A 26612-nucleotide genomic window follows, 5' to 3' on the forward strand; every position below is an offset into this window, starting at 1 on the left:
CAGAGAATAAGAATATGCGTAGAGAGAGAAAATAGTATTTTTTTCCATTGGTACTCTTTTGGAGACAAAAGACATTTCTTGAATGATACTTACTCAGTGACCCAGAGTGCTCTCAAAATTTATCACATTTGTCCAAGGATCAACTTTAGATGAGACTAACTCTAATCAGTCATAAACTAGTGGCTGAAATTCAGAGGGATATGTACGTATAAAATCATACAAGAAGTGATGGTACTGGATGTGCCTGAACACTGTTACAGCTCTCCAAAGCATGACAGAATGGTGTTCTGGAGTGTTCCAGCATCACTCAAGTACCGCTCACATTCAATACAACATTTCCAGTTGTGGGACACTATATGATGTCATGATCAAGATAACTGAAAGCAGAAATATTCTGCGAGCTGACACACCTTGCGGAATTCTGAAGTGAGAGCCCAAAAAAATGAACGCTTGTCAGCGTGCAAAGCCTATGTACAGGAAACTCTCGAAATACTCAGCTTCAAGTTGCACATAACTTGCTTTGACGCGAGTTAAGCACAACTTGAAGCTTCTCTATGGCCCCTTCTCCCTGCTCTTCCCCAGCCACAGGGCTGTCAGGCTGACAGCCATGCAGCTGGAGGAAGGCAGGAAGAAGCAGCCAGGAAACTGACCAGCCCTGGTGGGCTGTTCAGTTTCCTGGGTCCCACAAGCAGCAGGGAGCTGGGAACGAGGCTGCCACTTGGGCTAGTCAATTTCCTGGGTCCTACAAGTGGCAGGGAGAGGGGAACTAAGCTGCCCCAGTTCCTGGCTCTTCCCAACGCTGGGAGCCAGGAAACTGACTAGCCCTGGTTAAGCTGCAGCCTGGTTCCCATCTCCCCGCCAACGACTTGCACAAAAATTTGAGTTACACGGGGGCTGCATTCCCGCAAGCCCCGCGTAACTCAAGGGGGTACTATATGCCTTCCTGTCCGAAGCAGCAGTGACAACATGATGTCAGAAGTCAGTACAGATCTGATAATAATTCTCACTGAAGGAACTGGATGTGCTGCTTCCCTCTCACTTTATACCGCTGCTGATTGTCTGGAATTCCAGCCAATCAGAACAATGGACGGGGGTGCTTTGGAGTAGGGAGGGAGAGGGTGCTGCAAAGGTAAGTGCACCCTGTCACTCAGCTCCTGTGCCCCCAGACAGCTCTCCCATCCAGATCTCCATCCCACCCCCTTTCTCCCTCCCCAACTCCTCATCCATGCCCTGCTCCTTCCCTCTCAGACCCCATGCCCTCCTCCCCTCTCCCAGATTTCACACCCATCTCCTGCCCCCTCCTCCTGCCCGGACGCCCCACCTGCACCCTGCTCTCTCCCTCCCAGACACCACACCCCAAACCCTCCTGCACCCTGCTTCCTTCCTCAACTCATAGCCCCAGTCTGCTCCTGCTCCCTCCTCCTCCCAGACTCCTACCACTCTTCTACACTTCCTTCCTGCCAAGATCAGCCACCCACAGCCCACTCCTGCACCCCACTCTGGCCCAGATCACCCACCTCCCACTTACTCCTGCATCCTCCCTCCCACCCTGACCCCCTAACCCACAGCAAGGTGGGTTCCTTTTTTTTCGCTTCTCACTTGTGTGGCCCCCAGCTGATTTGTCTATGGGTCAAAGGACCCCGGTCCAAAAAAGGTTCCCCGCCCCTGCCCTGAACAGTACATGACCTACTGGCAACTGAACTACAGCCTCAGAATTGATCTTAATATATAACTTGCAAACTTCATATCTGGGAATAGAGCATGGCCATTACATTGTACAGGTCGTGTGACACCCTATGTCCTGGATTATACTGTAGCAAGCTGAAGGAACACTGGCTTGCCCAGGGGGTTTGCTCACCTGTTACAGAATCATTTGCCCCAGGGTCAGAGTTTGAAGTCCAGCTCACTTTAACAGCAAGCTAAAATTACCATCTCATAGCCATGTACAGTCTTATGCCAAAAGAACTGAAGGTCCTATTCAGCTCCTACGAAAGAGGTGCCATTAAGTCAAAATATAGCATCACAATATTATGTTGTCCTTGTTGGCAGTTACAGCAGACAATCAAAGAAGCCATCCGGGTGTCTAGAACAGTTTGTTACCTTTACACACTGCCTTGTGGGTCAGAGCTGAGGTACACTGGCATGGACATGAGGCTGATAAACAGAGAATTTGAAGGTTGAAGTGCTGTACTCCAGACAATCACTACCAACATTTAATAACTTTTCCTCCCAAAACAACACATAAGATCATGACTACCCCGATGTATTTATGCTGTGTGCCATACACAATATTAACACAAAGCATTAAGAGGTGATGGAAACAATAGGACACCCATTCCAATCTATTTGTACCAAAATTACATTTAAACAACACCTCTGTCACAAGTGTTAACTGTGAACTATTATTACCTGTAGTCCCCTCATTAATTTTCCAAAGAAATTCTAAATCCTAATTAATCTTTAATAACCACCACATGATAAGTTCTTCTTCTTGTCCTTTTTCCTGGACTTATATCTTTGATCAGGACATTTATGTATCCTTGTCACCTTCTTATGTGCACCCCAAACCATACAGAGCTTGAGGGGAAATTCACAATGCTTGAGTAATATCACATGTTTTCTGGATTTCTAATTTATGTGTTTTGATTAGATTGCCCAAGAGTTGATATTCCTGCAAATCATTGATACATGCCTTCGATTTTAACTTTATTGAATTTGTGTGTGGGAATACAGGTATACATTACGTTAGGTGACGTTAACAGTATCTGCTGCCAAAAATAAAACTACTGCTCTTCTGTGATTTGACTTTCATTATAACCTTGGCAAATTATATATGTCGTGTCTTTGTGACAAGCTATAATATGATCTTTTTGGCTTGTCATTCACTGCTACTAAACTATTACTCACTAAACAAAAGATTTCCTAAAAGTATATCTCAGAATTGTGGATGGGTTATTCTATAATTATATAAGACCTAAGGAGGGTTTACTCATGGTAAAATGTTTTTATTGTCATTGGTAATCCTTGCGATGTTCTCTCTCTCTGACTGCCAGTCACCTTATTATCACTTTTTAATTTAGGCCTTTCCAGTGGAATGTTTGTAGTCACTAAATCTTTAGACAATGGAAAACACTGGGAGCTGTCTCTACAGATTACATTAATATCTCACCTTGAGCAGAGCTCATTATTCATTTGTACGTCTTGGAGACTTTGGAGTCAGGGATGTACCGGTGCAAACTGGATAGGGGGCTTATTTCTCTGACACACACTTATATTGCCAGGGGCTACACTCTAGGTACATTTTTCTAATTTGCACCATTATGTGAATTACATTTTCCATCTACATGTTTTATTTTCAAAGCAAGTCTCTGCTAACCTCAGGATAAAGTATCTCAAGCACTCCTACTTTTGGTGTTGCTGCTCCTTACTCAAACATGTGCAACTGTCAGGTCAGTACTAACGAAATCTGCATTCATCACTAGTGTCCCAGTAATATAAAACTGAAGCATTTAAAAATCACAATTCAGTCCCTAAAAATCATGAGATGGTCTTAAAAATCATGAGATACTGGGAAAAAATATATTTGGGGTTATTTTTATTGGCCTGTGGTTTGAGCCTTCTAGTTGCATTTGCTTCATGTTTTCAACATCTTCTCCACTACAGGGGCTTGAAACTTTCTTTTTTCTTTTTTAAATAAAAGCTGCAATCATCATACAATGACTTTCATTCCAGGAGCTGGGACATTAAGAATAAACACCAAACACTGTGAGACTTACAATCCATTCACAAGCATTGGCAACACTGAATTATTCTCACAAGTTACTACCTAGTTTCTCGGCAAACTAACTGAGATAGCATGGCTGTCAGTGCTTGTATATCTCCCTGATTGCCAACATCCTGTTCTTCAGTAACCTTATACCAACCTTCCTCCTACAGAACTTGGTCAGAGCATTTGATGCTGTAGATCACTCAACAGTCCAGCACGGATTCCAAGAGGCCACAGGAATGAATGGTAACACACTGCAACAACCGGGTCTTTCCTTGACAACTAATGGAAGAGTTCTTACAGGCACTTGCTCATCCAACCAGACCCTCACCTGAATCTTTTGTGGCTCAAAACTCTCTCCCTTCCCAATCAATATTTACACAAAGTAATTGGGAGAGATTAGTGAAACCTAACAGGCAGCTGTGCCAGCCTGTGCAGCGTGAATGACACCCAGCTCCACGCTTCCCTTTTATCCACTGTGAACAGAGGCCTCCCCCAGTTCTCCAAATTCCTGACTCAGACCAGCACTTGAGTGAAGGGCACCTGGCTGAAACTGATCTCAGACAAAACAGAGGTGATGCTGGCAACAAAAGGAAAGTGCCCTGAAAAGCTCCCCTTCACTACTGCAGTTCCCACCAGAAGGCATCTGCCCTCGGATTGCTAGACCAGTTCACAGCCGTGGGGGTCATTTGCACTGCATTCATATATGGACATAGCAGGTAGCAAAGAACACCCCCTTTGACGTGTGTCTGGCTAGAAGACTATCCCTCATTTTTTCAGGCACAGATTGGCCACGGTGGTACAATGGTTTGTTACCTCCATACTCAACTACTGTCCCTTAGCATGAAGAATGAAACTCAGTGTCCTGAGAAAATGCAACCAGTTTATAATGCAGCAGCTCATCCATTCACTAACATAGGCTACTGGGGACACATCAAAATCAACACAGAATCCAGCTGAAGGCTACAGTATGGACTTTCAAAGTCCTTCGTGGTATGGATTTGTCTATCCAAGAGATTTCCTCTCATTCTGTGATGACCACCTCATATTAAAGTTTCACTCCCCCAGGAAATTAAGCTTTCAGCGAAAGAGGGGAGACTCCCACCATCAAGAAACAAAACTTTAGACTAGTTGGGTCAAGACTCTTGAAATCACTTCTAGATGAAATGTCACAATCTTGTCTGTGTTTGGAATTACATGCACAATCTCAAACACATCAGCATTTCTCAGGCTATGCACGTTGTGTGAGTACATACACACACACCCTACCAATAACCTTTGAACTTGTTATTGTCAGTTGGGCTAGAAGAAGATCTTTCTGTGTGGAAAACACTCCAAAACCATCATGATGCACTGTTATTAAAATGAAGATAACTATGGGCAGATAATAAATGCTTAATATTAAAATATCGTCAAAAACTTTTACTTCTTATATGTGATTTACTCTGCCATTACTCATGGCTTTCTATGAAGGTTTTCTTGTATTAGATATACAAGTTGAACCTCTTTCATACGGCACCCTCGGGATCTGACCGATGCTAGACAAGAGAATTTGCCAGACCATGGGAGGTCAATATTATCTAGCACATTACCAACACTTCTACTGCTTACTGGGCTCTTAGAAGACATTTAGGGATAAATTACAGCTAAATAACAGCACAGAACACTGAGAGCCAGGACAGGTGGCTGTAAACAAATTTTATGGGACCATGGGAAACTTTGCCACACCCATGATAAATGGCCATCCAGCTAATTAAAACCATGATGGATTATGGATGTTGCCAGATGAGAGAATTCCAGGATTAGAGGTGTTCAAGCATTAGTATGAAGTTCCTAAATCAAGAGTTACTCTATGGAAGAGCCTTTAAAATGCAGTAATGTTTTGTATATTTAAAATAGTATGGCAAAATAATATGCCAAAAGAATAATAATTGTCATGTGAACTATCAGCCATATAACAGAGATCATGGCCTAGTTTTCTTCTAAACACTGTAATTAAAACATAAGTACATTTATTTTACATTCCATGGACATCATCCTTCCAGAACAGAGTGAGATTAGTGTTCCCTGTAAGCTGAGCACTTGGGCAGCCACCCAGGAAAATATAAGGTACTGCCCACCTAATTAGCAGAGTGCCCACAGCCATCACAGTGGGGAGCATGTGTTTCTTTTGCTGGTGCACATCCACACCTGCCTTGGTGCATGTAACACAATTTATTTTGCCCCACAAATTAGATGGAACACTGAGTGAGATGCGTTAATGCTTCTCTGTCCTAGGCCTATGAAGAGTGGAACATATTGGAGATAACTTGTTATTTCAGAAGGTAGAGAAAGCTGCTGGGCGAAGGCTGTTCTGGATTTTACTTTGGCAAATAGGGAGAAGCTGGTTGAGAATTTGAAAATGGAAGGCAGCTTGGGTGAAAGTGATCATGGAATAATAGGGGTCATGAGTCTAAGGAATGGCAGGTAGGAGAACAACAAAATAAGGCAAATGTGTTTCAAAAAGGCAGACTTCAGCAAACTGAGGTCTTGTCTACTCTGACAACCATGCACTCCCTCAGAAAACAGCATCATTGAAGCCAGCATACTCACCATGGCATCTTCTGTGTGGTAAGGTCAGCAGAGGCTGCTCACGCGTTGAATCCAGCTATCTTCTTCTCCTGGTGGAGTACCAAGTCAACATGAGAGCACTTGTAGATCAATGTACCGCTTCTAAGCCGATGCAATAACTTGACAGCTAGTGGATCGATTGTTGCAGCGTAGATCTGCCATGTAGTGGAGACAAGCCCTCAGGGAGTCGGTAAGATCCCAGGAGAAGCAAGTCTAAGAGCAAAAACAATTGAAAACAGATTGCAGTTTTTCAAAGAGACGTTATTAAGGGCACAGGAGCAAACTATTCCCCTGCAGAGAAAAGATCAGAAGTATGTCAAGAGAATATCTTGGCTTAACCAGAAGACTGTGAATAATCATATTTAGATTTTACACTCCTTAAATACAAAAATCTCATCTGATCACTTCATGGACATTGAGCATAAGCCCTCATTTAGAATAGTTTTGACAAAGTGATGTAGTTTGGAGAAAGGCGCGTAGGCTGGCTACCTCTCTCACTTTAAACATCTATGTGCAAGTCTCTACACTTTACACTTGACTATATGTAAAGATTATCTCAGACTGGATTTTGAAAATTATTCCCCTCTGTAGAGACTCCAACATTTGCCTCAGTGAAGCTCTATCAACTGTGACAGCCCCATTTTCGAACTGGGAAAAACCCAGTGAGGTGGCATCCTTGGAACCTAACATCAAATATTCACAGATCATTTGACTGGAGCTGATAGCTCATTAAGCCTGGTGAGCAAGCAGCCAACCCATTCACTTAGTCCATGGCACACATGAGTTTCAACAACCAGAAGGCAAAAGTTCAAAGGCTGTTCCCAAACCCAGATCACCGGTGCCTGTCTGTACCGTGTTCCGTCTAATCCACCAGGGTTCCCATTTGATAGTTCTTTTCACAAAATACAGTAACTCTCTCAACCTCAAAACATTCTTCAAATTCCATGATCACATGAAAGTGATACTCTCTGAGAACAAAGAATTTTCCAAACCCGAAACCAAAATAAACCTCTGACTTCATTTTTATGAATTAGATAAAAATTCCCTTTTAACTTATCTCTGCTGAGACAACACACAAATCCTCAGGATCTCTCAGCTTCTGCTTCTAAATATTTTATTAACGCACGCCTTGCGCAGCACCCCATGGTCAGAGATGAGTAGGATACACATGCTAAAATCTGTAGGCTACAGGCCGATTCCTGACTTTAATCTTTTCTCTGCCAACAGCAGCCATAAGTCACTGTACTGTAGCATGACAAACCGTAAACTATGAACCCAAGCACATTATACACAGAATATGACAGCACACAGAGTAGTAACAGTAAATTTAACACCTGGCTTTTTGCAGCGTGTGACTGGCTGAATATCAATGTATAAAGAACAATAATTTCTTCTGGAGGTTTTAACAACCCCCAGCCCACATAAAAATATACGATTAAGCCACGAATTTCCAAAATCAGGGAGAACCTTAAATTAGGCTCCTAAATAAATGACCATCTTTGATATTCGTAGTGATCTCAGGCAACCCATTTAACTTAACAGACACTTGCAGTAAGCAGTTTTCTTCTCCCCCACTTCTGTCCTATGTACCTAATTTCGTCAGTTTTCATTTAATTTTTTTGCTATCTTTCTGGTAAACTCTCTTTGTGTCAGTTTACAGTTATCAGAGTTTTCCAGATCTGAAGTGGGTTTGCCCCATGAAAGCTCATCACCTAACAAATTATTTTGTTAGTCTCTAAAGTGCTACAGAACTGCTTTTTGGTTTAAAAAAGTTAAGTAATGGGAACTGCTGAGTGATTGGCTCTTTCACCAACTGCAAACAGAGACACTTGACTTAAGTAAGTAGCTACAACTTAGAGAACAAAGGAAGATTTGGGTCTTTCTGAACCTTTGGGAGGATATTCATCTCTAAAGAAAGGTTACTCACCGTAGTAACGGTGGTTCTTCGAGATGTGTCCCCGTGGGTGCTCCACATTAGGTGTCGGGCTCGCCCGGCGCCGCAGATCGGATCTTCCAAGCAGTTTCTGCCGGACCGCGCATGCGCCGGTGCGCGCCGCTCCCTTGCGCGCTCCTGGCCACGTGTGCGATCCGGTCCCCGCCAGTTCCTTGACCAACCGCCTCGGATGCTCCTGCAAAATACTAAACAGAGATCCGGAGCGGGGAGGATGGGCGGGTAGTGGAGCACCCACGGGGACACATCTCGAAGAACCACCGTTACTACGGTGAGTAACATTTTTTCTTCTTCGAGTGTCCCCGTGGGTGCTCCACATTAGGTGACTACCCAGCAGTAACCCAAGATAGGAGGTGGGTAATCGGATTATGTGCAGCTTGTCCCCGAGAGGACCGCTGTCAAGAGACGGGTATCCTCTTGGAATACCCTGTCAAGGGCGTAATGTTTGGCGAAGGTGTCACAGGATGACCAGGTCGCCGTTCTGTAAATGTCTTTTAGTGCAACGCCCTTGAAAAAAGGCTGTTGATGCCGCCACCACCCTAGTGGAATGAGCCCTGGGCATGGCCAGTAAAGGAGTCTTCTTGAGTTCGTAGCACATTTTTATGCAAGATAATTTGTGCTTCGAGATTCTCTGCGCAGAGAGACATTCTCCTTTTGATTTGGGAGCGATAGAGACTAGGAGTCTATCCATTCTCTGGAAGGACTTGGTCCTGTCTATATAGACAGCTAGCGCCTCCTCATGTCCAGGACGTGTAGGCGCGCGCCTCTTTGTTAGAGTTATGAGGCTTTGGATAAAACGAGGGTAAAACGATAGGTTCGTTAGTATGAAACTCAGAAGAAACTTTAGGAACAAAGGCTGGATGCAGCCGTATGGTTACCGCCTCCTTGGAAAAAACAGCACAGGATGGCGTTGCCATAACTGCCGCAAGCTCGCTCACCCTGCGAGCTGACGTGATTGCGAGAAGAAAGGTCATCTTTATCATAAGGAGGAGGAGGGAAACCGTGGCCAAAGGCTCGAACGGTGGTCCCGTTTTCGCATTAAGCACCAGGTCCAAGTTCCACGAAGGTGGAAGCGGTTTCCGAGGGGGGTATAGGTTTACCAACCCTTCGAGGAACCGGGTAACCATGGGATGGGCGAACACTGTGTGCCCTTCCTCTTCGTGTCTGAACGCCAAAATGGCGGCAAGGTGGACCTTTAACGAGGATAGTGAGAGTCCTCCTCTCTTGAGGTCCAGTAAATACTCTAATATCACAGGCATAGGCACCGAAAGGGGGGCTAGCTGTGTGGTTGGACACCATGCCATGAAGCGAGTCCATTTCTGCATGTAGGTCTTCCTGGTGGAAGTCCTCCTGCTACTTTCTAGGACTTCCTGCACTTCCTCCGTACATGTGCTCTCTAGGGAGCTGAGCCATGGATTAACCACGTTTGTAGTCGCAGGCCTTGGGGGTGCGGATGCACTATGGACCCCTGGGCTTGCGTGAGCAGATCCAGCGCCACCGGAAGGGCATCGGTGGCCGGTCCGACATGCGCAGGAGTAGGAGGAACCATTGCTGTCGATCTCACGTTGGGACTATCAGGATCATTCAGGCTCCTTCCCTCCTGGCTTTCTGCAACACTTTGTGGATGAGCACTGTGGGAGGGAAAGCGTAAAGCAGGAGGCCCCTCCATGAGATCGCGAAAGCGTCCCTCAGGGACCCCCGTCCCAGTCCTGCCCTAGAGCAGAATCGTGGGCACTTCTTGTTGTGCTGAGTAGCAAACAGGTCTATCTGGGGAAAAACCCCATGCGTGAAAAATTGGTTGTAGCAGATCGGGACGGATCTGCGACTCGTGCGTGAGTGCAAAACGCCTGCTCAGCTGGTCTGCCTTCACATTGTGAGCGCCTGGTAAGCACGAGGCTTTCAAGGTTATATTGTTGGCGATGCAGCAGTTCCACAACCGGACTGCTTCCGCACATAAGGCACGGGACCGAGCTCCTCCTTGCCGATTTATATAAAACATGGTGGAGGTATTGTCTGTACTGATCCCATCTACTTTGCCTTGTATATGGTCTCGAAAGTGTCTGCAGGCGTTGAACACTGCTCTGAGCTCCAGTATATTTATGTGCAGTGACTGCTCCGTGGAGGACCACAGCCCTTGCGTCACCTCTTCGCCCATGTGTGCTCCCCACCCTATGAGGGAGGCATCTGTAGTAAGAAAAACCGATGTGTGTGGTTGGTGGAAGGGTACCCCTGTTAGCAGGTTCTCGGGGTTTACCCACCATTGCAGGGATTTGCGCACCTCTGTTGTGGGCGACGCCACCCTGTGAACGGTGTGTGCTGCCGGTTTGTATACGCTCGCCAGCCAGTGCTGCATGCTGCGCATGTGTAACCTGGCGTTCTGTTCTACGAACGTCGCTGCTGCCATGTGGCCCAGCAGCTGTAAGCACGTCAGAACCGGCACCGTAGGGCTGAAGGTGATGACTTGCACGAGGGAGCCGATGGCCCGAAAGCAAGTCTCTGGTAGATACACTCTCGCTGTAATAGAATTTATGCGTGCCCCTATGAACTCTATGTCCTGTGTGGGGTCTATCTTTGATTTTGTCAGATTGATAACCAGGCCGAGCGAAGAGAACATGCCTGCTGTGACGCATATCATGTGTAGTACCTCCTCCTTCGAGGCCCCTTTGAGTAGGCAGTCATCCGGATACTGGAATATAAATACCCCCTGTCTGTGCAGGTAGGCTGACACCACTGCCAAGGTCTTGGTGAAGACTCTGGGGGCCGAGGAGAGGCCAAACGGTAGGACCTTGTATTGAAAATGTTCTTTGCCTACCATGAAACCAGAGGAATCGTCGGTGAGCCGGATGAATAGTTATGTGAAAATACGCGTCTTGTAAGTCGAGGGCTGCGAACCAATCTCCATCGTCTAGTGCCGTAAGGATGGAGGCGATTGTGATCATCCGAAAGCGTTGCTTGCGCAGGTACCGGTTGAGGCCTCAAAAATCTAAGATGGACCTCCAGCCTCCTGTCTTTTTCTCCGTGAGGAAGTACCTCGACTAGAACCCTCTCCCTTGCAGTTGCTCCGGCACTCTTTCCACTGCCCCTATGAGCATGAGATGGTCTACCTCCTGCTTGAGCCTCGCTACGTGGGAGGCCTCCTGGAGGTGGGGCCTGGGTGGAGGTCATGGCGGTGGGAGCGACTGGAAGGGGATGGCGTACCCCATGGCTATGATCTCCAGCACCCATTTGTCTGTGGTGATCCTTTGCCACTGGTTATAGAATGGTTGGAGGCGATGGTGGAATAACCGCCTCGGATGACCTTGTGCGATGGTAGTGATGGCGCAGCCCTGGATCTGTGTGTCAAACTTGTGGCCTTTGGCCCTGCCCCGAGGACGCACGGCTCTGCTGGGAACGTTGCCTGGGAGTTCTGTACTGCTGGTGCTGTTGATGCTGCCCTTGCTCGTAACCCCTGTGGTACTGGGGACGCTGTTGCTGGTACTGGTACCGTCTTTGTTGAGGGTAGTACTTTTTCTTTCGGTATGGAGGGGTGTAAATCCCCAGGGTCTTAAGTGTGGCTCTTGAATCTTTACTGGAATGAAGGACCGAGTCAGTTGATTCAGCAAACAGCTTCTGCGTATCGAAGGGAAGATCGATTATCTTTGTCTGTAGGTCCCTCGGTATACCCGAAGTCTGGAGCCAGGACTCCCTTCGCATCACCACTGCCGTAGCTGTGGAGCATGCTGCTGTGTCCGCAACATCCAGGGCGATCTGAACTCCCGTCCTCGAGGCCGCGTAGCCTTCTTGCATGATCGCCTTGAGCACTGGTTTCTTGTCCTCTGGAAGCGAGTCCATGAGGGAGGTTAACCTAGTGTGGTTGTCGAAATTATGGTTCACTAGATGCGCTGCGTAATTTGCCATTCGCAACAGTAGAGTGCAGGAGGAGTAGACCTTTCTGCCGAACAGCTCTAGCTTCTTGGCATCTTTGTCTGTTCCCCCATGTTGCGACGACTCCACCACCAAGGAATTTGGTTGTGGGTGGCTGAACAGGAACTCCGTGCCCTTCACCGGCACTAAGTTTTTTTTTTTTTTTTTAAATCCGCTCTCTTGTGGACAGGCGGAATAGTCGCAGGAGTCTGCCATATCATAGTGGCGGACTCCAAGATTGCGTCATCAAGCGGTATTGCTATTTTGGAGGAGGCCGGAGGTCTCAGATTTTTGAGGAGCTTATGGTGTTTCTCTTGCACCTTTGCTGTCTGGATGCCTTGCGTGAAGGCCACCCTCGTAAAACAGCTCTTGGAACTGTTTGAGATCGTCTGGAGGATGGACGTCCCCCGGGGCCGTAGCCTCGTCCGGGGAGGAGAGCGAGGAACCACTAGGTTACGCCTCTCTGGACCCTTCCGGTTCCTGTTGGTGATGGTACATCCGCTCGCTGGAAGCTTGCAAGGGAAAAATCTCGGAGTTCCATAACCAGTTCCCCCTGAGATATTTGAGTCTCTGTCCCTGTTCGCGACTGCCCTCGGGGATACGAGACCGTCTGTGGGGATCTTTCCCTGGTAGACTGCCTGTGGTGTCTATGCCCCGCATGATAGGGGCGACCATGGCAGCATGGGCACTGCTCTTGGGAAGGTGACCTAGACCACTCCCTTGGTGCATACCCTCTGCGTCTGGGGGAGCAAGATCGTCGAGAGACCTGGGACACTGGAGAGAGCGATTTGTGATAGTACTCCAGCGGCTCAAACCCCAGGAAGGGTGAAGGTGGTCCCAGCTAGGCCGAGGCTGGTTGTAAAAATGGAGACGGGGGCTCCAGGTACGCTAGGGGGGACCCCTGCCTCCTAGTTGGAGTCTGCAGCATGAGCGGAGGGCTGAGAGAAAACAACTCTGCAGCCCTGTCTGGAGAGGGGCTGCGGTGCCTCGTTTTGTGTGCAGCCTTCCCCCTCCCTTGAGGGGGTAGCACCGCCCCCTGACGTGTAGGGGATCTCGGCCCCATCCGCACCGTGCTCGGCACGCTTATGGGCGGTGTCCTCCGGTGCCTGCAGGCTGCGTGCCTGCGCGCTCTGCACCGCCGGTTCCCCGGGGTCGGTGCCGCTGCTTGCGGTGCCGCTGGTACCGGCGCTTGTTTAGCCGCTGCCCTGCCTGTGGTGCGGGGCGGCTGTTTGATTATCGGAGGCTGAGCCGCCTTCACGTGGCTCTCCGTGCCGCCGCCGATCAGCTGTTGCTGCGGCTGGGGGCTGTGCGCTCCTCCCGTCCCGCTCGGTGTTGCTGCCGGCAGGGATCGGGCTGGGGAGACTTTCCTCCGTTTTTGCGCTGATGGGGTGAGGGAGGCGGCTTTCCTTTTATGGGCCCCAGAGGGTCCCTTCTGCTGCGGCCGCTCCGGCACGTCTGGCTGGAGGGCCTTGTCGAAGAGCAGCATTTCAAGCCGCATCTCCCTTTCCTTCCTTGCTCTGGCTGTTAATTTTGCACAGAAGGAGCATTTCTGCGTGACATGGGACTCCCCCAGGCACCTTATGCAGTGACTGTGCCCATCAGACGCTGGCATTGCCTCTCGGCAAGACTCACATTCCTTGAATCCTGAATAGGACATTGCTGGTGAGTCTTTCAGTTGTTAATGGGGTACTTAGCACCTTCTCTGTGCTGTTTTCCCCCCTCTCCGATAGCCTGCTGCGGCAGAAGGGCTAATGGCCCTAGGCTCCTGGCCTCCGGTGCGCCGCTTGTTACTAGGACTGGACTGAATGCCGTCCCGCTTGTTGTTTCTTTTTTTTTTTTGAAAATAACAACTGGCTAACTTAACAGTAGCCTAAGAACTTGAAAACTTTAAAGAAAAACAGTTAAAACCATTGAATACGCTAACTTGGCCTTAGCCTAGTCGGATTCCATCTGCAGCCGACGGCGGTTAAGAGGAACTGGCAGGGACCGGATCGTGCACGTGGCCAGGAGCGCGCAAGGGAGCAGCGCGCACCAGCGCATGTGCGGTCCGGCAGAAACTGCTTGGAACATCCGATCTGTGGCGCCGGGCAAGCCCGACACCTAATGTGGAGCACCCACGGGGACACTCGAAGAAGAATCTAAATTATGGCATAGTCACTTGTATGCATCACAATCCTACTGTCACTTCCATTCTCTTTTATTTATACTTGTTACCAGGGCTTTATTTTCTAGCAGCACACACCAGTAATGCCTACTGGCACCTCTTTGCCAGGGTTCCCACGGCTCGGGCTGCCGGGGGGGCTCAGGATCCCACATGGGTCCCAGCTGCACAGCTGCAGGAGGCCCCCCAGTCTTGCAGCAGCATGGGGCCAGGAGCCAGAGCCCCCACACCCCAAAGCAGAGCGGGGCCAGGAGGCTGCCCTGGGACTGGGAGCTGGAGTCCCTATGGCAGAGCAGGGCTGGGAACCAGAGACCCCACTTATCCCGCAGAAGCAGGGGCCAGGAGCTGGAGCCCCCACCATCCCTCCAGCAGTGCCAGCCATGGGAACCCCATGGGGCAGGGGTGGGGGGAGGGGAGGCAAGAAGTTGTACCAGCTCCTCTTCTCTTACAAAAAAAAACAACAACCCACTCCTTGTCACAACTTTTTGTGTTTAACCTAGATTTTATATGCTCTGAGGCAGGATACAGAAGGGGAGGAGGAAGGACTTGCCTGGGAGGGTGGGGAGGACAAAGGGGGGGCCTGGCAAAGACGATATGAGGAACCCCGTCAGGTAGACAAAGACTGGGGTGAAGGCTGAGGGTGAGGGGCTGCCTGGGGAGGCCAGCCGAGGGGGATGAGGGCAAGTGGCTTCCAGAAGCTTGAATTCCATTAATGTCTGGCCCACACAGTGCCAAGTGAGTACTACAGGCAGAGAAAGCTCTCTGGCAACCAAACCTGAACCCCGGTATTCTGAATGACCAACAGGTGATTGAAGGGACAATAAATCTTCCCTCCCTTTCAGATTTTCACAAAAATCAAGAGGGTTCTGTTCACCGAGGCCTAAAACATCCCCCGAAAATTCTGAAATTGATCAAATGCCATTTTCAAAAGTATTCACATTCAAACAGAAAAAATAATGTCATTAGGTTCAGATTCAGGTCTTTGCTTCAGTCAGTCTGCAGCTTTATGGTCTCTCATGCTGGGAGTCAGGACACAATGTTCTGGTTTTTCAAAAGATCCAGCATATCTTTGGGAAAGGTAGGAAGAATAAATACAAAGAGGAACACAGTTTTTCGATGGTTCTTTTCAGACTTACCTCTAGTTCTTTGACTTATTTTTATTCTGGCATATGCAGGTCACCTTTAGTGACCAAACAAAATATGGGTAAATCAACAAATACTTTCAGACTTGAAAGGCTGTTCACCTATTTCTTTAACACAAAGCCAAAAACTTAATCAATGTATTTAAATACATCACAAAAACCAACTAATTTCTTAATACTTTGCCCACAAGTAATGTGTTTCATTCAGTCATCAATCAAGTTGGTAAGTATATATGCAATACATATTACGATGTGGTCACCTCATCTCAAAAAAGATATATTGGCATTAGAAAAGCTTCAGAAAATGGCAACAAAAATAATTAAGGGCCTGGTTTCATATGAATAAAGATTAAAAACACTGGGAATTTTCAGCTTAGAAAAGAGGAGACTAAAGGGAGATATAACAGAGGTCTCTAAAACCATGACAGGTGTGGAGAAAGTTATTTGTTCTGCGGCAAATCACAGACTGCAGCGGACAGGTACCTGAGGAAGGGGGAACATTTGGGGTGCTGGAGAACCCCTTTTTGTTCCCCCTTGTAAGTTCACAGAGGGTGCAGTCCTGCAGGCTGCATAAGCAGCTGGGACTCATCAAGCATCAGCCAGCATCAAGCTGCAATTAAAGCACCAGGGACCAATAAAGGCCTTCAGGCTTTCTATAAAAGGCTTTACCTAGGCAGCAGGAGGGAGGGGGTGTGGTGTTTAGAGAGAAGGACTAGATCAGCAGCATGGTACAGGGGGAAAAGACCTCAGAGAGTAGTGGTGGGTGAAGAGGCCCAAGGAAAGAAAGCTGCTGTGGGGCTGGGGCAAAAAGCTCTACTAGCTCTCTCTCCTTCCCTAGAGTCCCTGGGCTGGAGTCCAGCGTAGTGGGTGAGACTGGACTCCCCCCTCACCACTCTCCCTGGTAGGGCTGGCCAACTGGGGTAGGGCTGGAGCAGCCGGAGGCTGGTGGAAAAGGAACCTGCTTCACCCCAATTTCAGACTGGCCTGTGATGAAAATGGCTCCGTAAAGGGAGACACTTGCCTTTGGGCAGTCCCAGGGCAATGAAGGGGGCCTCCCTGAGTCTGAGGCCCACAAGGAGCTGCCAGGAAGCGTAGAACCCTTTAAGATGCTCAAGGGATCTGTCACAGTTCCCATAACATAAGGCCTAGGGGTCACCAAATGAAATAAATGGGTAGCAGGTTTAAAACTAACAGAAGGAAATTCTTCTTTATGTAGTGCATGGTAGGCCTGTGGAACTCCTTGCCAGAGGATGTTGTGAAGACCAGGACTTTAACAGGGTTCAAATAAACAACTAAATTAGGGTTACCATATTTGACCTTACTAAGACGACACTCCTGGGAGGGAGTGTATCTGTATCAGTATCTACCAACTTGTCTTGTATTAATGTGCTCTATACCCTGTAACACATTAATACAGCATGCATTGGTAGATGTTGATACAGATACACTCCCTGTTGGGGTGTCCTCTTTTTCATATTCTAACCTTAACTGTATAAATTCATGGAGGTTAGGTCTATCGATGGCTATTAGCTAGGATGGGTAGGAATGGCGTCCCTAGCCTCTGCTTGTTGGGGGCTGGAAATGGATGATGGGAGGGGGGAACACTTGATTACATGTTCTCTTCATTCCCTCTGTGGCATCTGGCATTGGCCGCTGTTGGAAGACAGAATGGTAAGCTAGATAGGCCTTAGGTCCATCTTCATTCATGGGAGATTTTGTACAAAAACATTTTTGCATATGAGGAAGGCAGGAAAAATATACTTTCCCAATTTAAACAAGCTCAACTCTTTTTCCAACAGTTCTAGTGCCATACAACTCGGCCTCACTTGCTGAAATCTGGCAAACAGGCAGTTGTTTTTAAAAATGCCTTTGAATGTTCTAATGAAAATTGTTTTAGGTTTGGCCAAGAATTCCTGACGATCAGCAAGTTTCATTGTTTTACTTGTTTTGTACAAAGCATTCTTGGCACCCTGATTGACGGTACTGCTACAGCTACTCCTTTTTCTCATAGGCAAGTGATGAATTATGACTGCTTAAGTACCTCACAGTACAGCAATGTCTGTCGAATATCTATAACAATAACAAAAACCTTGCAGTACTAACGGAAGCCTACTCATCCTGCAGACATCTCAATTGCATTAGTGGATAATGTCTTGCAGTCCCTTCTTATGAGCCTGAATTCAGACACCAAAGGTATAAAAGCAAGTTAAAATGAATTTTCTAGGGTGTATGCACATTTCTCTCAATTTTTGGACATTTTAACTGAAGAAAGCATTCAAGGTATTGGCCCAGATCTGTGGCCAGTATAAATAGCGTAGCTGCATGTCTTCTTGATTAACACTGGCTGAAGGCCAGACCCATTGTCTGCAAATTTGTACAACAATTAAAACAATGTTGAAGCTAAACAAATATAGACCACCATGGGTAAAATGTCCCAAGTCAGTTAAGTTGTGATAGTGTAACACCATGAACCAGAATTATTAAAGGGTGTCATCAAAGTTGTTCCAATTGCCACTCGCAAGGAAGTTGACTCCCCAGCGCACGCTGTCTCCAAATCATAGGAAATGCCCAGGGGTCACTAAACCTGTAAAGTTATATACAAAACACTTTATAATCAATCTGAGTGCTAAATTATGGCTCTTAAAGCCAGCAAAGTGTTTGTAGCAGAGTGGTTGCTACTCAAGTACCTCCTCCTCGCCAGGGTCACTTTACCAGCACCCGGCTTCTGTCAGCCTCCTCTCGCAGGCCCCTTCAGCACTCCATTCAGAACATTACAGCAATGTCAGCCTCACCCCTTTGTGTCCACACACCAATTTTGCTAACCAAGGGTCCCAGACCCTGCAGGGCTGAAGGGCTGAGCTTGTGTTAGGCTGGGACTGAAGGCCTGAGCCCTACGGCTTTCCTATGTGCATCTGACTCCAGCTTGACTCGGAGCCCAGAAGTTCTCCAGATGTATCCCAGAACTCCGGGCAAGAAAGGAACAGCACTGGAGGCAAACAGCACAGCAGCCGAAAGCCCCACAACCACCTCTTCCTGCTCTTCTTGCTGTGGGGGCAGTGCCTGTTTCACTGTGGAGCTTGCTCAGAGCAGACCGCAGAACAAACATGTGGCCACCAGGATGTGTGTGTGGGGGGGGGGTGTCTATCACTCCCCCCACCCTTGGCAAACCAGGAGCTTTGCCACTGCCCCTCCATCCAGGGCAGCTGCTTTGTCCACATCCCACTCACTGGACTGTTCCCCTCCCCACCCCTTGGGAGCAGCATATGCAGATGCACCTAGGCTGCAGCACTGAAAATGCTGAGCAGGAGCCAGCCCTCAAATGTCCCTGCAGTCTCCTGAGGATCGCAGGGAGCAGCAGGGGCAGGGATAAGGGACCCCGAGGGATGGAGGCCAGACTATAGCATATTGCACCCCTTGACATGGGGGGCTTGTCTGCACTAGCTCCCTACTTCGAAGGGGCCATGGTAAGTAGTGTGTTGGGAGTTTATTAATGAGGTGCTGCAGCGCATATGCACTTCAAAGTGCCAGCTCGTGTCTAGCTGCAGCTCACCTGTGATTTTGAGGAGTAAAGGAACGTCGAAGTACCGGTGGGTGACCCGCGGCTAGACACAAGCCGGCACTTCAAAGTTGCCACAGGGGGAATTTGCTTAATGAAGTGCTGCATATGCACCGCAGCAGTTCATTAATAAACTCCCAACACCCTACTTACCATGCTCCCTTCGAAGTAGGGAGCTAGTGTAGACAAGCCCAGGGATACACTTTATATCAGTAGCCAGCAGTGCTCACATTGGGGCAACAGGTGTGTGCTTTGTCTTCCTCTAAAACCTACATTTTATATCTAACTTTGGGGGGTGGGGGAAGGAAAAAGCCAGACAAAAACAAACACACGTTCACTGACAGCCTGTTTCAAAAATTAAGATCTGCAATGTTTCATTGTAATAGTTTCACAAGCTGGGAAGGCCGATTGTTCTGATTATCCTCAGACCAGGTACGTGGGCATTTTCCTGCCCCTTTGATTCAGCCCAGAGGTGGATAGCCTGGTTCTCAGAATAAGGGGTAGTTCAGCACAAAGCCTTCTCAAACTACTGCCAAGGTGGCTAATTGTGCAGTTTACATGTCATGTGCGCCTTATGGGCACTTGAGTCCCAGCAGCAGCACCGTCACAGTGAGGAGTCAGAGTGAGCAGCAGAGTTTTCCTCCATTCGTAGGGCTAGCGTGTCAACATTAAGGGGGATAGGGATAAGAAGCTAGGCACTCTGAGGGTGCATCTGCGCTTGCATTCCTCTTTCGATAGAGGCATGCAAATGAAATGCAGATTTACATACAAGGCACCTCATTTGCCTACTCCTCTTTCGAAAGAAGAAAAGCATCGTAGACACTGCTCTTCTGAAAGTAAATGCCATCTTCAAAAGAATCCTTCTTCCCATAAAAAGGGAAGAAGGATTCTTTCAAAGACAGGGTTTACTTTTGAAAGAGCAGTGTCTGCACTGCGTGTCTTCTTTCAAAAGAGGGATATGCAAATGAGGTGCCTGATATGTAAATATGCACCTCATTTTTGCATTTTCGATTTCCCTCATTTGCATGCCTCTATCGAAAGAGGAATGCAAGTGTAGATGCACCCAAGAGAGTTACTTTGAGTCAGATCTGTGCAGTGAGGATGCCAGAGCCCTAGGTTTGAGAATAGATCATAAAATCCTGTGTTGCACATGCTTAAGCCCAGGGTTTCCTGATATGGGTCAGCTGACCTCACTGTAGCCTTAACATTGCTGGGTATGCACACTCAATCTGTTGTGGTTCACAGCACCTCTACCCAGGGATAGTTTAATATTAAATAAATTTAATATTAAATAAATAATTAAAATATTTAATATTTAATAATAATATTAAAATAAATATTTAAATAATTAAATAAATTATTATTAAATAAATAATATTAAATAAATTACAAACAGGCTCCTTAATCATATAATCCAAAAAATCCTCAGTGAGTCCCAACATGAAGTTCAGAATCACAATTCAACAGTCCTCTACCATTCTGTCCCACCTCTGGCAGAGGTCTCAAACTCCATTTACCTTAGGGCCAGCGCTAATCCTCAAACCCTCCTAGTGGGCCAGCAGAGCTCCAGGGGAGGCAGGGGGTCTCTGCACGTTCCCCCACGCCACGTGCTTCCTGGCCCCCTCTAGAGCCCACATGCTTCCCCCATTGTGTGCACCAGCTCTATGGGCTGCCCCCAGGCAATTTCATCCCCTGGTGAACCGCTTCCCCACCAGCAGCACAGTGGGGCTAGAGCAGCTTCCAGCTGCTATCTCCATGCTGCTGCTGGTCCGTCCAGGTGTGTGCAGAGTGGTGAAGTAGAGTGGCTGGGCAAGCCTGGAAGATGGTGGCAGAGCAGATCAGAGGCTGCAGCATTGCTCTGCTTCCCCCTGGTTCCCACTGCCACAGTGAGTGCAGGGAGGCTGACCCCTGCTGCTGCCCTGCGCCAGGCCCCCCAGGAGTCATCGAGACTACTTCCCTTGGTGGGGAGAGGACTAGAGGGAAGGGATGTGATGGTGGGGGAGAGGGTGGAGCAGGAGCAGGAAGAGGCAGAGCAGGGGCTGGGCTTGGAGGAAGGGTACAGACACTTTTTCCCCGAGGCCACAGGAACTCGTGTCTTGGTAGTGGCACGTGGGCCAGACTGTGGAACTGGTCGGGCTGCAGATGGGCTGCGGGCCATGAGTCTGAGTCACCAGACCTACGGGCACCAGTCCCCAGTCCTTTCTGGCTAGATCTTAGCCCTCTGGCCCTGGTTTTTGTCTCTATCAGCATTCCCTATTCTGAGGGAGAATGCAGTATAACAGGAGTGTGGAAGCCCCGGACTGTGGTCTAGATCAGAACCACAGCTTGCCTGGATCTGGCCGCCAAGACTTGGTGCTCCCCTCCCTAGCATCCAGCCCATGCTGGGAGCCCCAAGCCTCATGGGCTGGATCAGACAAACCCAGGTGCATGCTGTGGAATAGGGGAAAGGGGTCCCTGCATTTGATCCCCACTTGAAACCGCCCCCATTGCATTCCCCACAAAAGCTTGGCATGATAAAGGAATAGAATTTAAAACAAGTCAATGACTCTTCCAAGCCAGTCACTTCCTGGGTTACACTTAGTCTCAGACTTCAGAGAAGGGTATGATCCTACACTGTAGCCAATGATAAATCAAATCCAATTGACACATTTGGTACCACGCCTTTGGAGTTTAAGGAACCACAAAAAATGAGACACTAATTCTTGCAGCGGATTTTCTTTTGGGAGGGAGGGAGGGAAAGAGGCAAAAAACAGATAAGCACAATCCCGTAGGAAATCCTTAATGTGTTTTGTTTTATAATAAATTACAGTAGGTCTATGGAAGCTCAGCACGAAGTGGGCTTGGCTATAAATTTGACTGTAGTGAGATGAAGAATGGATAGATTATTTTCACTCTGGTCTATGCCTTCTTACAGCTGGGATGACTTCAACACTAAATGCAATCTGCATTGTTCTATAATGCTTATGAAATCCCAGTTCTCATATACCAGCTCTGAGTATACGACAAAATACTTTGTACATGTGTCCTCAATTATTCCATAGACTCATGAACCTTAAGGCCAGAAGGGTCCATCATGATCACTGTGTCTGAACTTCTGTACATTGCAGGCCACAGAACTTCACCACCCATACCAACAATAGAGTATGGATCTGGCTGAGCTATTCAAGTACTTGAACCACGACCCCGTGCTGAATATGAATGTGAAACGCCCTCCATCTCTCTGTCAATCTGACCTGGGGAAAAATTCCTTCCTGACCCAAAATATGGTGAGCAGTTAGACCCTGAGCTCTAATACCTCTGTGTTTTGCAACAAGGCACTGTCATTTGGTAGTGCTATGGCCAGTTTTGCTGGCTTTTTTCAGACTTGGCCAATTCACAAGCTGCTGAACATCACCTACAGCCCATCCCTACAGTGCATGCACATAATGCATTTTGGAAGACCTATGCACTGAGTTTTAAGAAAGTGGACCAATGATCTCTGGTCTTATTAGATAAAAGGTACAGAAGAGGCCTCATTTGGACGGCCCAGGTTCAAGAGTCCCTCTCTAGACTAGAAGTAGACCCTGAGGTCTCTAGGTAATCTCATTGCCTGTTTCAATAACGTCTGTAGATGATAAAAGGCACTTGACCTTCTTGAACTTCTGAGGCCCATTGACAGAAAATTGCTTAGAATTATCAACTCTCTTGATCTCTGAAGCAGACGTAATTGTTAAAATGCCAGCTCAGTGACCCAAACAGAAAACACAATTTTGCACAGGCACTTGCTGCTCCTGCTGCCTACTGCACTGCCTAAATCTGCTCTTCTTCTAATCTAACCTGGATGGAATTTGGATCAATGAACATGCTTTCAATATTATAAATATGCATCAAAAAATCCTCACAGAACAGAAAAATATTGTATCTTGGACACCAGCAGGCTGATTGCTAACTATTGCCTGCTTCTTGCACTTCTTCAAACTGCTTTGCAGCTGATTTATTTTAATTACTGGTTCATTTATCTAGCAGCAATAACTGGCTGGCAGCTGGAAGCAGGTAAACACAATCCCAGGTAAGAGGCAATAATTTTTAAAGCTATAGTAAAATTCAAATGTGAACAGAAAGACAGCTAAGTACAAAATTTGTGTAATTTTTGTCCACCAAAGAACACTATTTGCTTGAATATAAATAGAACATTTTAAAAGTTTTCAGACTACGATTTTGTGCACATGAATAGGAAAAACAATTCTGAATTGATTATAGATTTAAAATGTTCCAGTTTAAAATATATAGCCAAACGCCACTGAATCAGAGAAACTGACCAGATCAAGAGAAATTGAGAAATTGACCAGATCACCCCAGCCCCGCCCACCCTGCCAAGCCAGGCGCTGCCCCCGACCCCCTCACCAAGCACTGCCCCCTCGATTACTCACTGCAGTCACACACAGTGGAAACCACACAAACCGCCATACTAGCTGCCTAAGCCCCTGAGCTGCCCAAGCCCCTGAGCCACCACACCAGCCACTCAAGCCACCACACCAGCCACCCAAGCCCCTAAGCTGCTGCGCCAGCCATCTGAGCCCCAAGCTGTGCTGCTAACACACACTCAGATTCCGGCCACAGGGTTCCCCATTCTCCATACAGCTTTAAGAAGGGCTGGAGGCAGGAACTATAGGGTGCTGATTGCTGTGGACAGGGTGTCCACTGGCACATCTGTGCAGCATCCCAGGGGCCTTTTCTGTCGACAGAAGGCCTCCCGGAATGTCCTGACCGGCCTTCCGTTAACTGATCTCTGCTGACAGTGGCGTTCTTCCTCATGATGAGCAGGGCACGGCTGTCAACAGAACACGCTTTACAATATAAAGGCTCTGCGGGGTTTGTTGACAAAACCCTGCAATCTAGACATAGCCTGGGAGTTAAGTTCCAACTGCAGGGCCAAATTAAACTAATTCTGTTGTTCATACACAAGTCAGAGCAGAACCCAGTTTATTTATTTATTTATTTATTCATTCATTTATAAATGTGCTGTATTTGCAATGGTAACAGCAGAAATGAAAGATAATTCAGGCTGTCTACACTAGCCCAAAATTTCAAAATGGCCATTTGCATGGCCATTTTGAAGTTTACTAATGAAGCACTGAAATACATATTCAATGCCTCATTAGAATGCCGGCAGCCGCAGCACTTCGAAATTGACGCGGCTCGCTGCCGCGCAGCTTGTCCAGACAGGGCTCCTTTTGGAAAGGACCCTGGCAACTTTGAAATCCCCTTATTCCTATCTGCTACACTATTTGGGCTAGTGTAGATATAGCCTCAGTGTATATACAAAGGCAACAAGCAAGGTTTCTGGAACAAAAGGCTGGTATTTTTGCATTACAGCTTCCCAGACGATATGTGTATTTTAACAGAGAGGGAGCCGTGTTAGTCTATATACTATCAAAAAAAAAAAAAAAAAAGCAGTCAAGTAGCACTTTAAAGACTAGTAAAATAATTTATTAGGTGAGCTTTCGTGTGACAGACCCACTTCTTCAGACCATAGCCATACCAGAACAGACTCAATATTTAAGGCACAGAGAACCAAAAACAGTAATCAAGGAGCACAAATCAGAAAACAATGATCAAGGTGAGCAAACCAGAGAGTGGATGGGGGGAAGGTCAAGAATTAGATTAAGCTTAATTAAGAATTAGATTAATTAGGATTAATTAGAATTAGATTAATTTTTGTTTTGATTGTGTATTTTAAATTATTCTTGGTTTCAATTGCATTTAAAACAAAAACAACATTCCTCTTTTGCAGTACAGGTCAATACATGAGGAGTCAAAGGTGGCAAAAAGGCAGCTGTGATTGAGGCCACATGATATAATTAACTTGGCAAAGCAGAGTTGTTCAGGAAGATGGCAGAACTGAAGGAGGAGAAAACAAATATATAATGAAGTCAGCCTGGTCATGGGATTTCTGCCAGAGACACTCTGCACAACTAGAGTAGGAGAGAAGTATGCAGATGTTGGGGCTGAGCCAAATCTGGGGACGGCAGGACAGAGCTCAAGCTAATCAAACAATTAAATATCTACTGTACTAAAAGCTGACCTGAAATATCAAGCACTCAAAAGTAGTGGAATGACATAAGAAATGGCATGAGGTAAGGAAGCAGACAGAACTGTTTTTATCACCGTCTTTGAGAAGACATAAATGAATCCACTTTGATACGTACTTTACATAACATTCATTCCTGCCAGGACTTCATGGGATTCCAGTTGCACATCAAATACTGTTTGGTTTGCCAGGGTCTTCTGAGAAATCTTAACATTTCACTGCACAAACTTTATGCCTCATAATAACATCTAAAAGATATATGAATTATTTGGCAGATGGCTATTAGAAATTCACTATTCAGATGCTCCCCATTTCTCTAGAACTTAACACTGGGAAATACTAGTAATGCCTAAAAATGAATGAGCACTTTGCATGCACAGAATCAGCGCAATCCACCAAAAAATGTATTTCAAATCAATATCGTGTCCTCCTGCCATGGAAAAATGAAGAAAATGACTCCTGCTTACAAAGCAGGACCAAATTTCTGTGCTGATTCACTTAAGTACAAGAGCAATTGTTATTTGCTTTTGTTTTTAATCAAGTGATTCAAAATAATTTAGTCAGATGATATATGACATTGAAATCACTTCTGAAATTTTTACAATAATACATAAGTTTTTTTCATGCAACAGTAAAAAAATGCCCATGTGTCAGGAAATGCACATTCAACATCCCAAAAATCTTATAACTGTAGCTCAGCCCAAATGCATCTATGTATTTTATATTGGAAAGTCGCTTCAATTTTCTCCAATGGGTATAGAGGACTGCACTTTCTTTTGCTAATGCTTAGCAAATCAGTATATTTTTGGGGAAGTCTGATAAAATTCCACTAGCAAATTTTCAAGCATGTGTGTTCAAATAACAAAAAAAAAAAAAAAAAAAACTTGCTAAGTAAAAATTGGCCTTGGATTTGGCACTTAATGACAAGTGCTCTTGCTATGCTTTGAAAATATGATTTACCAGACGTCAACAGTCATCTAAATGGAGGGTCAAATGTCAGGATGTTAATGTTTTGCCAGTTAACCAGTAGGCCTCACTCTAAATGGATGACGCTTACCAGCTTCAGTTAACCAGTAGGGGCTGTCATGGGGTGCTCCAGCCGGGCTGGAGTAGTACCTGCCCACAGTGGCCTGCAGGAGAAAGGCAGGGAGCTCAGCTGGGAAGATTGGTTGGGGAGGCCACTCCAGCCCCGCTGGGTTCTACTACCACCCCACTGCCAGCCAAGGACTGGGCCTCCTCCAGCCAGGCTGGAATGCCTCTGCCCCATGCTCCGGGGACCAGGACTGCTCTGGCCAGAATGAAGTGCCCCCGCCTACAGCATGCTCAGGGCCACTGTGGACAGGAGCTGCTCCAGATGGGTTGCAGTGCCCTGCCACAATGCTCCTGGGCCAAGGTGCTGCATATGAGGGCTGCTCCAACCACATAGGGATGCTCCAGCCTCTGTCCATGGCAG

The 26612-nt window shown here is 47.0% G+C and overlaps 1 protein-coding gene across 2 annotated transcripts in view; it reads right to left on the reverse strand.

Annotated features, from left to right (window-relative positions):
* ANKRD6 (ankyrin repeat domain 6) overlaps positions 1–26612 on the reverse strand; it is a 159898-nt gene that overhangs the window by 76335 nt on the left and 56951 nt on the right. For both annotated transcript variants that reach the window (XM_074990889.1, XM_074990887.1), the window contains exon 2: positions 6359–6589. The gene's annotated coding sequence lies outside the window, so the exon portion shown is untranslated. The remainder of the gene's footprint in view (positions 1–6358; positions 6590–26612) is intronic.

The sequence above is a fragment of the Carettochelys insculpta genome, chromosome 3 (genome assembly GCF_033958435.1).
Source record: "Carettochelys insculpta isolate YL-2023 chromosome 3, ASM3395843v1, whole genome shotgun sequence".
In the NCBI taxonomy this organism is placed as follows: Eukaryota; Metazoa; Chordata; order Testudines; family Carettochelyidae; genus Carettochelys; species Carettochelys insculpta.